Below are 12,224 nucleotides of genomic sequence, written 5' to 3'. Positions count from 1 at the left end.
TCCTGCTGTCCTAAATTAGTTGTCACTAGCAACCAAACAAAGATGATATCTTCCTTCCAGGGCATCAGAAGGAGACAGATCTGGAGAGAAGCCTGTGTGCTTGCTTTCCTTTTCAGTCATGGGCAGGCCAGTTTGGCACTGGGTGTATCCCAATTCCTTTTCTTTTAAATTGCTGTGGGTCAGTGTCTATTCTTTGCCTGCGTCCGTGGGATAGCAAAAATGTTGCAGTTCGGGGACACTTTTTGTGCAGTGTTGTTCCCTGAATCCCAGGCACTCTGTGTGCTGCTGAAGATCAGAACTACACTGCCCAGTACTTGCCTTGTTTGTGTGGATACTCCATTAATGTCTCTCGGGCCTGCTCCTCATCAGAAGCTTCGTCCCCTCCAAATTCATCTGTGAGTTAACTGAAGTTCTGAGAGGTTTCCTTTTCAACAGTTACCTCTCTGGAAAAACTGTTGGAGTTTAAGCAGCCCTTATCCCTCTGCCAATTTACACTCCTCTAAAAGGTCTCTGTGGTGAATGTGCTGGGGTCTCCATTCAGTATTTATCTCTTTCTCGACAAGGATGTAGGAAGTTGGTCCAGTCTTTCCTGTCCAGTGTTGTTTGTTAGCAGAGCATCTGGAGCACAGGAGAAGCTACTATTAGCACTTTGTCACTTAGAGTTTCTTAAGCATTGTCCCATTTGTGTGTTTTTGCGGTGGAGATAATGAAAGTGGCATCTGTCTTTACATCTGAAATGTGCAGGTTGTCCGTGACGCAGGGCAAGTACTGTCAGTGCTGAATCTGCAGGTAGCCTTCAGACGCAATTCCTTTCTGTCTGGCACTGTGTTCTCTGGAAATAACCAGTTCTCTGTCCATCAGAGTTGGGCTCTACGTTTTAGTATTCTGGAGGGTGATGCTTGTGGTATAGTTGGCTTTGAATTCAGGGATGGCTTTTATTTATTTTTTTCATAGTTTTTTTTTTTTACATATCTATTTTATTAAATTTATTGGGGTGACAATTGTTAGTAAAATTACATAGATTTCAGGTGTACAATTCTGTATTACATCATCTATAAATCCCATTGTGTGTTCACCACCCAGAGTCAGTTCTCCTTCCATCACCATATATTTGATCCCCTTTACCCTCATCTCCCACCCCCCACCCCCCTTACCCTCTGGTAACCACTAAACTATCGTCTGTGTCTATGAGTTTTTGTTTCTCATTTGTTTGTCTTGTTCTTTTGTTGTTTTTGATTTATATAATACATATCAGTGAAATCATATGGTTCTCTGCTTTTTCTGTCTGACTTATTTCGCTTAGCATTATACTCTCAAGATCCATCCATGTTGTCACAAATGTTCCTATATCATCTTTTCTTACCGTCGAATAGTATTCCATTGTGTATATACCACAACTTTGTCCATTCATCTATCGAAGGACATTTTGGTTGTTTCCATGTCTTGGCCACCGTGAACAAAGCTGCAATGAACATTGCAGCACACATGTCTTTATGGATAAATGTTTTCAGATTTTTTGGGTAGATACCCAGGAGAGGGATTGCTGGGTCATATGGTAATTCTATTCGTAATTTTTTGAGGAACCTCCACACTGCCTTCCATAACTGCTGCACCAGTCTGCATTCCCACCAACAGTGTATGAGGGTTCCTTTTTCTCCACAGCCTCTCCAACACTTGTTGCTATTTGTCTTGTTGATGATAGCCATTCTGACTGGGGTGAGGTGATATCTCATTGTGGTTTTGATTTGCATTTCTCTGATGATTAGTGATGTTGAGCATTTTTTCATATGTCTATTTGCCATTTGTATGTCCTTTTTGGAGAAATGTCTCTTCAAGTCCTCTGCCCATTTTTCAATTGGGTTGTTTGTTTTTCTGTTGTTGAGTTTCATGAGTTCCTTATATATTTTGGATATTAGCCCCTTATTGGAGGCACTGGTTGCAAAAACCTTCTCCCATTCAGTTGGTTGCCTCTTTATTTTGTCGATGGTTTCTTTTGCTGTGCAGAAGCTTTTAAGTTTTATATAGTCCCATTCGTTTATTTTAGCTTTTACTTCCATTGCCTTTGGAGTCAAATTCATAAAATGCTCTTTGAACCCGAGGTCCATAAGTTTAGTACCTATGTTTTCTTCTATGCAGTTTATTGTGTCAGGTCTTATGCTTAAGTCTTTGATCCATTTGAATTAACTTTGGTACATGGTGACAGATAGCAGTCCAGTTTCATTCTTTTGCACGTGGCTATCCAATTCTGCCAGCACCATTTATTGAAGAGGCTGTCTTTGCTGCATTGTATGTTTTTAGCTTCTTTGTCAAAAATTATCTGTCCATATTTATGTAGTTTTCTTTCTGGGTTCTCAATTCTATTCCATTGGTCTATGTGTTTTTCTGCCAATACCATGCTGTTTTGATTATTGTAGCCCTGTAGTACAAGCCAAAGTCAGGAAGTATGATACCTCCATTATTGTTCTTTTTTCTTAAGATTGCTTTGGCTACTCGGGGTCTTTTGTGGTTCCAAACATATCTGATTATTTTTTGTTCTATTTCTTTAAAATATGCCATTGGGATTTTGATGGGGATTGCATTGAATCTGTATATTGCTTTGGGTAATATGGCCATTTTAACTATGTTGATTCTTCCAATCCATGAGCACGGAATGTCTTTCTATTTCTTTGTGTCTTCTTCAATTTCTTTCAAAAATGTCTTATAGTTTTCAGCATATAGGTCTTTCACGTCCTTGGTTAAGTTTATTCCTAGGTATTTTATTCTTTTTGCTGCAATTGCAAAAGGGCTTGTTTTTTGTATTTCTTTTTCTGAGATTTCATTGTTAGTATATAGGAAGGCAATGGACTTTTGTGCGTTGATTTTGTAGCCAGCAACTTTACTGTATTCGTTGATTGTTTCTAATAGCTTTTTGGTGGAGTCTTTAGGGTTTTCTATATATAGCATCATGTCATCTGCAAAGAGTGATAATTTAACTTCTTCATTCCCAATTTGGAGGCTTTTATTTTTTTAATGTCTTCACAGACGTTTTTAGTTCCCTGTCTTTTAGCAGCTTTCTCTGCGTTATTCGATCAGTCTGGGTTTGAATCCTGGAACTGCTGAATGTTGCTGTCTAACCTTGGGCAAGTGACTTAACCTCTCTATGTCTCACTTTTGTTATCTGTAAAATAGGCATACTAATGGAACCTACTACATAGGTTTGTTTGGGAAGTTAAATGAAGATATTATGCATAAAATATTTTCAATAGTGTCTGGCGTATAGTAAGTCATCAGTAAATCTTAGCATTGTTACTGTTGTCAGGGATTTTGCAGTGGTGCTAAATGCTCTGATTATAACAATCTTATTATGTATCCATAGCCACAGATTATTCAGGTATATTTTATATAAATATTCTAAAAGAATTACCTCAAGGTTGCATCTTTTCCTGGCCCTCTGTGAGATACTTGTTTCGATGTTTTTTTCCTGCTCAGAGTCATTTTAAACTAGTATCGACTATCTACGGAAATGGGTTTAGGAGTTTTGCACTCTGCTGCTCTCAAAGAGGCTGCATTGCTTTTGAAAATTCTCTAAGAAAGCGTTTAAGGACGTTGTTGAGAACTGTGTCTCAACAATTTTTACCTTGGGTGTCTTTTTTCATTTCCTTTTCACCGCAAATCTGGATGTATTGAGAAATATGCCCGAGCCTCTCTTTCACTTCCAGGTTAGTCAGATTTCAAAGAAACCCAAAAACCAGTGGCTGGCTTCTCCTCACCCTGCAGGGCAATGCTGGCTGCCTCGGGGCACTGCTGTGTGCTCCCGAGCCTCACTCAGTCCACGTTTCCCCTTGGATTTCCGTTGTGGTTGCTTTTGTTTTGTGACGAGCGGCCCATTGGGGGTCATTGGCTCATGGAGCTATGCTTTTCCACACTTGAGGATTCCAGGGCAGGCTGGATTCTCAATTTCTAAACAATCTATAGATCAGCGTTTCTCAGTATCAGCACTATTGACATTTTGGATCAAATAAGTCTTTATTTTGTTTTTTCTTAAATTTATTGAGACTTGTTTTGTGCCCTAAGACGTGGTCTGTCTTGGAAAATCTTCCATATACACTTGAAAAGAGGGTGTTTTGCTGCTCTGGGGTGAAATGCTCTAAAAATGTCAATTAAATCCATCTGGTCTGGTGTGTCATTTAAGGCATCTATTTCCGTCTTGGTTTTCTGTCTGGAAGATCTGTCCATTGGTGTCAGGGGGGTATTAAACATTAAAGTCCCTTATAATGATTGTGCTACTGTCGATCTCCCTTTATGTCAGTCAATATTAGTTTTATATATTTACGTGCTCCTTTATTGGGTGCACAGATGTTTACTAGAGTTATTTCCTCTTGTTGGATCTCTTTATCATTATGTAATGTCCCTCTTTGTTTCTTATATATAGCCTTTGTTTTAAAGTCTATTTTGTCTGGTATAAGTATTGCTACCTCAGCTTTTTGTTTGTTTGTTTGTTTCCATTTACATGAAATATCTTTTTCCATCCCTTTACTTTCAGTCTGTGTGTGTCTTTCGATCTGAAGTGGATCTCTTGTAGACACCATGTGTATGGGTCTTGTTTTCTTATCCATTCAGTTACCCTAAGTCTTTGATTGGAGCATTTAATCCATTTATGTTTATAGTGATTATTGATGGATACATAGTTATTGCCATTTTATTATTCATATTTATGTGTTTTATTTTTTCCCTTCTTCTTACAGAAGTGCCTTTAACATTTCTTGTAATACTGATTTGGTGGTGATGAACTCCTTTAGCTTTTTCTTGCCTGGGAAGCTCTTTATCTCTCCTCCAATTTTACATGATAGCCTTGCTGGATAGAGTAGTTTTGGGTGTAGGTCCTTGCTTTTCATCACTTTGAATATTCCGTGCCCCTCCCTTCTGGCTTGCAGAGTTTCTGTTGAGAAATTAGCTGACAATCTTATGGGAGGTCCCCCAAATAATTCTTTGTTGTAGAGGTTGCCTGTGCTTTAAAGGATGTCAAGCAGCATCCCTAGTCTCTACCCACCAAATGCTGGCAGCCCCTTCTCCCAGTTGTAATAATTAAAAATGTCTGTAGACATTGTCAGGTGTTCTCCGAGTTCTAGAATTGTCCCCAGTTAAGAGCCACTGGTTTAGATCAGTGGGTTCCAAAATGTCAGAGAGCAATGTATACCTAGTCATACTTAGCCTATAAGTTATAGCTAAATATGAACATTTGTAGTTTTATAATATAGGTATGGTTGATTTACCTCAAAATCAAAAGGATGCATTTTAAAATACTTATTTTTGAATTATGTAGATACCTATATATATTCATATAAGACAAAAATACCAGATGGCACCAAACAGAAGTTTGTGTTAAGATACCTAATCGGTTTGACCAGTGGTTCTTAATTAGAACAGAAAGTTAAGTGTCACCTGGGAACTTGTTAGAAATGCAAATTCTTAGGGTCCTATCCAGAGCTACAGAATCACACACTCTGGGTGCCGTGCCCAGTGATGTTTTAACCAGCCTTTTAGGTGATTCTGATGCACATCGAAATTTGAGAAACACTGAGTTAGATTCTCAAGTAAGCACCGATTAGATACTCTTAAGCCTTACTGAGACATTATCATCAGCCACCATATACAGAACTTTGAAATCTGCTTAGGAAAAGGACTTTTGCTGGGTAAGTCATGCTACGTGTCTGTTGGTCATATTGTCCCCTCTGAGAACCTGTTTGTCCACAGCTTCCTTTGGAGGGGTTCCTTTCCTCAGCCTTCCTGTACTGGGTACCGGCAACCCCACCTCTGGGCCTGGTGATTGAACTAGGGGTAGTTGTGCCTGGCCCTACCCCCACCCCCCCCTGCCCCCATCCCTCTGGCCCCGTGGGTCTCTACAGGCCAACCAACAGCCTCTACCTCACAGCTCTGGCTCACAGGGCAGATCTGTATTGGACAGATTCTTCCTCATGGGAGTTTGAGATATAGAGACACAGAAACAAGAAGAAAGCAGAGGCATGAGGCAAGCCCTGTGTAAGCAGCCATGGAGCATGAAGAGATTGTTACTGAGCCAGTTGTGGCTGGAACAGTAGACACAGGAAGAGTGTGACAGAGCACTGGATGATTGCTTTAGAAACGGTGACTCCTAAAGTCAAGTTGAGTGGACGAAACTATTTAATAGATCTAGGAACAGTATTTATCAGTTTTCTACAAGATCCACTGGGCAACTGCTGACAGGGTTTCCTGTCTTGCTTGCTTGCCTCTCTCAGTTTGCTAGGTGTCCTCACATTGGACCATTATGAGCTCAGGCTATTGGCTGTTCCTTGTCACCTGGAAGAGCCCAATAAACATATCCTTATATGAGAAGACCAGTGGTCCCTGCAGACAGGTTTCAAGGCCAGCTGTTTCCTTAATGTGGAGATTCTCAGCCTGGCTGTGCCTCAGAATCACAGGGCAACTCCTGCCTCTTTACGAGGTACGACAATTATGTTCGTGAACTTGCCACTGTGTGCTTAACTTGTACATTGGCAGCACTGTACAAATAGCTCAGTAAGCTTTCATAACCTTGGTGTATCAGTGTCTTACAGCTGTGTTCGTGTCAACCTGTGGCCGTGTCTTGCTGAGTGGTGTTCATTATTGTTGTTGAGTGTTTTTCTGTGCTGTTGCAAGAATGTCTGAGCTTGAATTAGAGCAATGAACAAACATTAAATTTCTTGTTAAACTTGCGAAGAGTGGAAGTGAAATCAGGGACATATTAGTCCAAGTTTATGGGGATAATGCCATGAAGAGAACAGCAGTGTACAAATGGATTAAATATTTTTCTGAGGGGAGAGAACATGTCGCTGATGAAGAGAGGTCAGGGCGGCCAGTAACGAGCAGAACTGACGAAAACATTGCAAAAATTTGTCAAATTGTGCGTCAGAATCATTGGCCGTGAGAAGCATAGCAGACCAAGTAAACATCGATAGAGAAACAGGAAAATTTTAACTGAAAATCTTGGCATGAGAAAGGTGTGTGCAAAAATGATCCTGAAGGAGCTCACTGATGGACAAAAGCAAAGGAGAGTCAAAGTTTGCCAAGACCTTTTGGAGAGGCGAGACGATGTTTTGGGCCATGTTATCACTGGTAACGAAACATGGGTGTACCAACATGACCCTGAAACAAAGCGTCAAAGTGCACAGTTAGGAAGTCAGCCAATTCTCCATGATCAAAAAAGTTCCATCAGTCCAGATCAAGAGTGAAAATGATGTTGCTAACCTTTTTTGATATCAGAGGGATTATTCATTATGAATTTGTGCCAACTGGACAGTTAACCAAGTTTACTATTTGGAAGTGCTGAAAAGGCTGCGTGAAAAAGTTAGATGACCTGAACTATTCACCAACAATTCATGGCTCTTGCATCATGGCAATGCACTAGCTCATATGGCACTGTCTGTGAGGGAGTTTTTAGCCAGTAAACAAATAACTATATTGGAACACCCTCCCTACTCACCTGATCTGGCCCCCAGTGACTTCTTTCTTTATCTGAAGATAAAGGAAATATTGAAAGGAAGACATTTTGATGACATTCGGGACCTCAAGGGTAATACGATGACAGCTTTGATGGCCATTCCAGAAAAAGAGTTCCAAAATTGCTTTGAAGGGTGGACTAGATGCTGGCGTCGGTGCTTAGCTTCCCAAGGGGAGGACTTTGAAAGTGACTGTCGTGCGGGGTGGCCTGTGGGGCCTCTGGTCCTGCTCCCCACATAAGAACGCAGGATATGGTGAGGCCAAAAAGGAACACCCACGGAGCCATAGGTAGGGGAGCCAAACCACTATATTCTCTCTGGCTGCCGGGCAAGACACCCGCAGTAGTAGCCACATGATCCGCAGTCCGCCATTCACTTCTCTGCCTGCAAAACAACCAACCAATCAACGCAGCCCCGCAGTTACATTAGTAGCTAATCGGCCAACCGGCTACAGCTGATGGCCAACCAATCACAGTTGATGGTCACTCACCACCCGAGCCAGCACCTCCCCACGCGAGGCCGAGAACCTGGAAACTGCTCTCTGGGACTCTGTCCCCGCAGTGACCGTGGTGATATTCAGCAATGAGCTATGTAGCACTTTTCCTAGGATGAGTTCGCAAATGTAATTGTCAGACGTTGTGTTTAAAAACGCTTCCCACCCAGGGTCCTGATGTACATTGAAGTCAGCATTATGGGAAAGATGGGAGATGGAAGCTGTTCATTTCCACATGTTTCCCCAAAGAAGCCTGCACAGGGCATGTTACAGGAAAATCTCAGACCTTGCTTCACTTCCTGAAATCAGACCAAAGAGGCCAGCTCACCATATTTATCCCAGGACCTATTACTCTGACCCCAGTAACATTTTCGCTTAATTCCCCCCTCTCCCCCCCTCCCCCCCCCGTTAAGGCCTCTCAGTACCATCTCTTTTGAGGGAGGTGCTCAGAGTTACTTTTTCAAAAACATTGGAAATACAGGCAGTAGAGTTCACATCAGCCTTGTGAATCATTTTCTAAAAATTCGGTGGTGCAAAGAATTTTTTTCCAGTTTGAATTATTTTTATTGACCCTATCCAATTTGTTAGTACCGCTCTTATCCTTCCAGGCATCCATTCCTCTCTCTTTACTATTCAAACCTGGGGAAGAATACAAGTACCTTCATGCAGCTGGTCTACTGGGTTCCGCCACACAAGTCACCCCACAATGCTTTTTAACTTGTTGCTCAGATAGTTGGCTGAGTTCCTTCAGGGTAACAGGTTCCGGGAATGTAGGCCAGGGCTTATTTCAAGGCCCGTTTAAAAGACTCGTGGCCGACCAAGCGCGTGATCAGGATGCTCTTGTTCTCAGGCTGCATCCCTGCGGGGGCTATAAACTGTTCTAGAGCCCAGGACCATTTCCTCACTGTACTTTTGTATCAAGCCCCCTACTTCTAGTAGTGATCTTTTCATAGTGTATGCAGAATATTTGTCTAGTAAAAGATGCAGCCCTGGAGTACAAATCTCAAGACCACACGGGTTTTCTCAGGTGCCGGATAAAGTTACTCAGCGGCCTTATCTGACATAACCCATCTTTGATTTAACTTTGTGCAGGATGCTCGGATCAATACCAGTGAGCCCATGAGGGAGGGAGAGTGGGCAGCTGCAAACACTTGGACTGGACTCTGCTTTGGTCAGAATAATTAGTGCAGTCGAAGCTACGAGGTGCTCCCTGACCACTTCATCTGAGCGCTGCTCCTCCTTACACCCAGTTTCTACCCAGGAGCTCAGGGATGCTTAAGGAGAAAGGTGGTAATGTCTCGCTGCTGTGTTACTGTGCGGTGTTGTGCTGCTGTCTCAGGGATTTAATCCTTGTGTAAATGAGTCACTTCCATTGTTTGCCTTTCCACCTGTTATTTCAAAGAGAGTGGTTTGTTTCCTGCTTGTGAAGGCTTGGTTTCATCATTTACCTGGGAGAGACATCGGATGCAGTTTCAACTTTTAGCTGGTTACTCATTTCTCCTTTGCCAGAAGGATAGTCCTTTCCATTGACAGAGTTGTTCATGTTGAGTTGGTGAAAAGATTTCCTTTCTTAGGCTTTCAGAGATAACACTTAATGTCTTTTGTGTGATAAAATTATAATGTGTGGTTTTATTTTATTATTTTTAAACAAATAAAACTGTCACCTAAAATTTCACCTACAGTCTTTGGAAAAACCCAAGAGAACATCTCATTTCCTGTTGGTTCCCCTAGCAACCCTTTAAAGCATATAAACCACAAGAAATTTTATGTAGCTCTAAGCCAGTGTTTCCCAAATTGGAGAATAGATCCTGCTCCCAAGATATGAACAGATGTGCTGGGAGCAGGTACCTGTGACCCTGCATTTCCCAAACTTAAATAGGTTTCTCCAGTTCTCTATTCTGAGAGCCTTCAGCATTCTTCATATACATTATACATTTTATGAAGCACCATTAACATCTCATTGGACACCAGTATTCTAAGGAGCTCAGAGAAAAGCTGACAACTTATGTCAGTGTTTCATCTTTTACACAAAAGAACTATAAATTAGAATTTGTATATCCCTTTGGATTTTTGTCCTATCTGCTTCTGAGGCTTTACAAATTAGTCAGTTGGAAAAAATTATGTCAAGAAGACATATTATCCATCCTCCTTTTAGGAAGATTATTGAAATATTTCATTAACCAAATAATTATTGCGCACCATCTGTGTGTAAAGGAGCTGTGTTTGGAAGGAAGAAGGCAGTGGCTTGGGAATTGACTGGAATAAAGTCAAGAAAGGAGCCCTCTTTCCAGGGATCTCCTCCACTGGGTTTGGTTTAAGATACAGAAGTCAGGTCACATATCAGTCCTCTTATTATAAATGTCTAAGGTAGTTTCAGACCACTCTGCTTTAACACATAATTGAGAAAGGGGGTGAGGAAAGTTTTTAAGAATATATTAACCTTGCAGATTATGTTCAGTTTGTATCATAAGGCTGCCTTCCGCACAGAGCAGAGCAGCTCTTACATATGGGAGTGGCTGCCACAGAAAAGGGGATGTGCATTCATTATCTGTGGTCCAGACCAGGGGCCATAGATAAAACTACCAGGGACTGAGGATTGTCTTGAAACTCAGAAGAATCTCCTCAATAGTTAGCTGCGCTGATTTGTGGGTGGAGTGGAAGGTGGGATTGAGTTCCTTGAAGCTGGACAAGTTCAAGTATAGATTTCTTGACCTCTTATGTGGGATGTCCTAGAGGACATTTAAGTAGGAAAATGCTGCCTTTGATCACAGATTCTAGGTTTCAGAGTTCTTACTCCTCATATGTCAAATAATTTATGTTAGTGCGTGTTAAATATTGCAATTTTACTGTTCAAAACTTAAAACTTCTATTAGTGAGGCCAGAACAAAGCATTGCTGAGAACCACTGAGTCTCACACAGACTGTATGGATTGGCTTCGTGTTTTAGGATTGAACGCACTGTGTCACTTTGATGAGGTTAAAATCATATTGGAAAGTCTGGCTCTTTGGCCCCTGGTGGGTTTGTGGCTTTGAGTTTCAGTAGAGATGTGAGAAGCTTTTTTGAATGTGTTTATTAGCAATGTTAGATTTTGGTACTTTTGAATCTTACTCCAAGCTGAAGTCTCTACTTGCCATCCTGGTGGCAGAAAACAATGGGCCTGTCTGTCTGTCTGTCTGTCTGGTTGGGGGAAGATGCAAGACCTTTAAGAGCCCCTGTCATTGTGGGAGCTTGGGGATCAGGAGGCTGAGGGTTAGTGCTAATGCTTTTGAAAACGTCCTGAGTCTGCTTTTAGTTAATAGTGTGGGCATGGAAAAGCCTCCAGAAATATTGAGCGAATCAGCGGGAAGTAGAGCTTTTAGTATTTTAGAAAAAAGGGCCCAGCTGTTTCAGTTAATTCCTGAAGTGTCTTCTCCTTTCTTAGTCCTTATTTCTTTGCTTTTCAAAAAGTGAGATAATTGACTAGGTTTCTCTTTTTTTGTTTTTTTCCAGGGGGAGCCTTCCTCCAAGTATTATCATTTTATTAACTGACATTAATTTTGTTCAGTAGTTAAAACAAGTGGCAAGTTGATGAGGCTGTGAGTTGCCATGCCTACTTCTCTAACGTTGTCTGCCACTGCAAGAATTACTGTTCTTCTCAATTTTGGACCCTTAAATTTTATTTAGTGACTTGAATACAGTAGAGGCTGTTGATAATTTCTTTCTTTTTTTTTTTTTTTTAAATACAACAAAATGTTTAATGAGCAAATTCGTCTTAGCAAATATGAAACTGCCACAGAGAGTAGGAGAGGGCCAGGGGCCAGGGGGCTGGGCACAGGTCCGTGGAGACTAAAGAGGAGAGAACCAACTACGTAAGAAACAAGGGAGAGGACCAGAGGCCAAGAGGTTGGGGAGCTGTGGACCTGGAAAAGGAGAGGGCAGGGCACCGGGCTGGACAACAAAATTCAAAAGTTTGGCCATAAAATATAAACACGCTATGTTTCTACGGTGGGGAAGGGGAGAAGGGAGTATAAGGGAGGGGCTGTCTTGGGGAGGGGCTATGGGGGTCCTCCTCCGCCCTGCTGTGCACCCCTCCCATCCTGACCCCTTCCCTCTGTGTCTGTGGGTGCATGTCTGTGTGGGCCTGTGTGCACTTCCCCAGTCCCCTCCCTGCCTCGCCCCAACCCCCCACCCCCCACCCTTAATTGCTGCCGTTCCAGTTGCTGCCGGCTGTCACTCCTCTGCCCATCATCTTCAGAGGG

At 41.9% G+C, this 12,224-nt stretch overlaps 1 protein-coding gene across 13 annotated transcripts in view; it reads left to right on the top strand.

The window, feature by feature from the left end:
- The window catches only part of CARMIL1 (capping protein regulator and myosin 1 linker 1), a 351,277-nt gene that overhangs the window by 16,247 nt on the left and 322,806 nt on the right, over window positions 1–12,224 (top strand). The gene's annotated exons all lie outside the window — the stretch shown is intronic.

Source organism: Rhinolophus sinicus, linkage group LG14, assembly GCF_036562045.2.
Source record: "Rhinolophus sinicus isolate RSC01 linkage group LG14, ASM3656204v1, whole genome shotgun sequence".
NCBI lineage: Eukaryota > Metazoa > Chordata > Mammalia > Chiroptera > Rhinolophidae > Rhinolophus > Rhinolophus sinicus.
The sequence above is the reverse complement of the archived record's forward strand: the minus strand, read 5'-3'. Positions and strand labels throughout refer to the sequence as shown.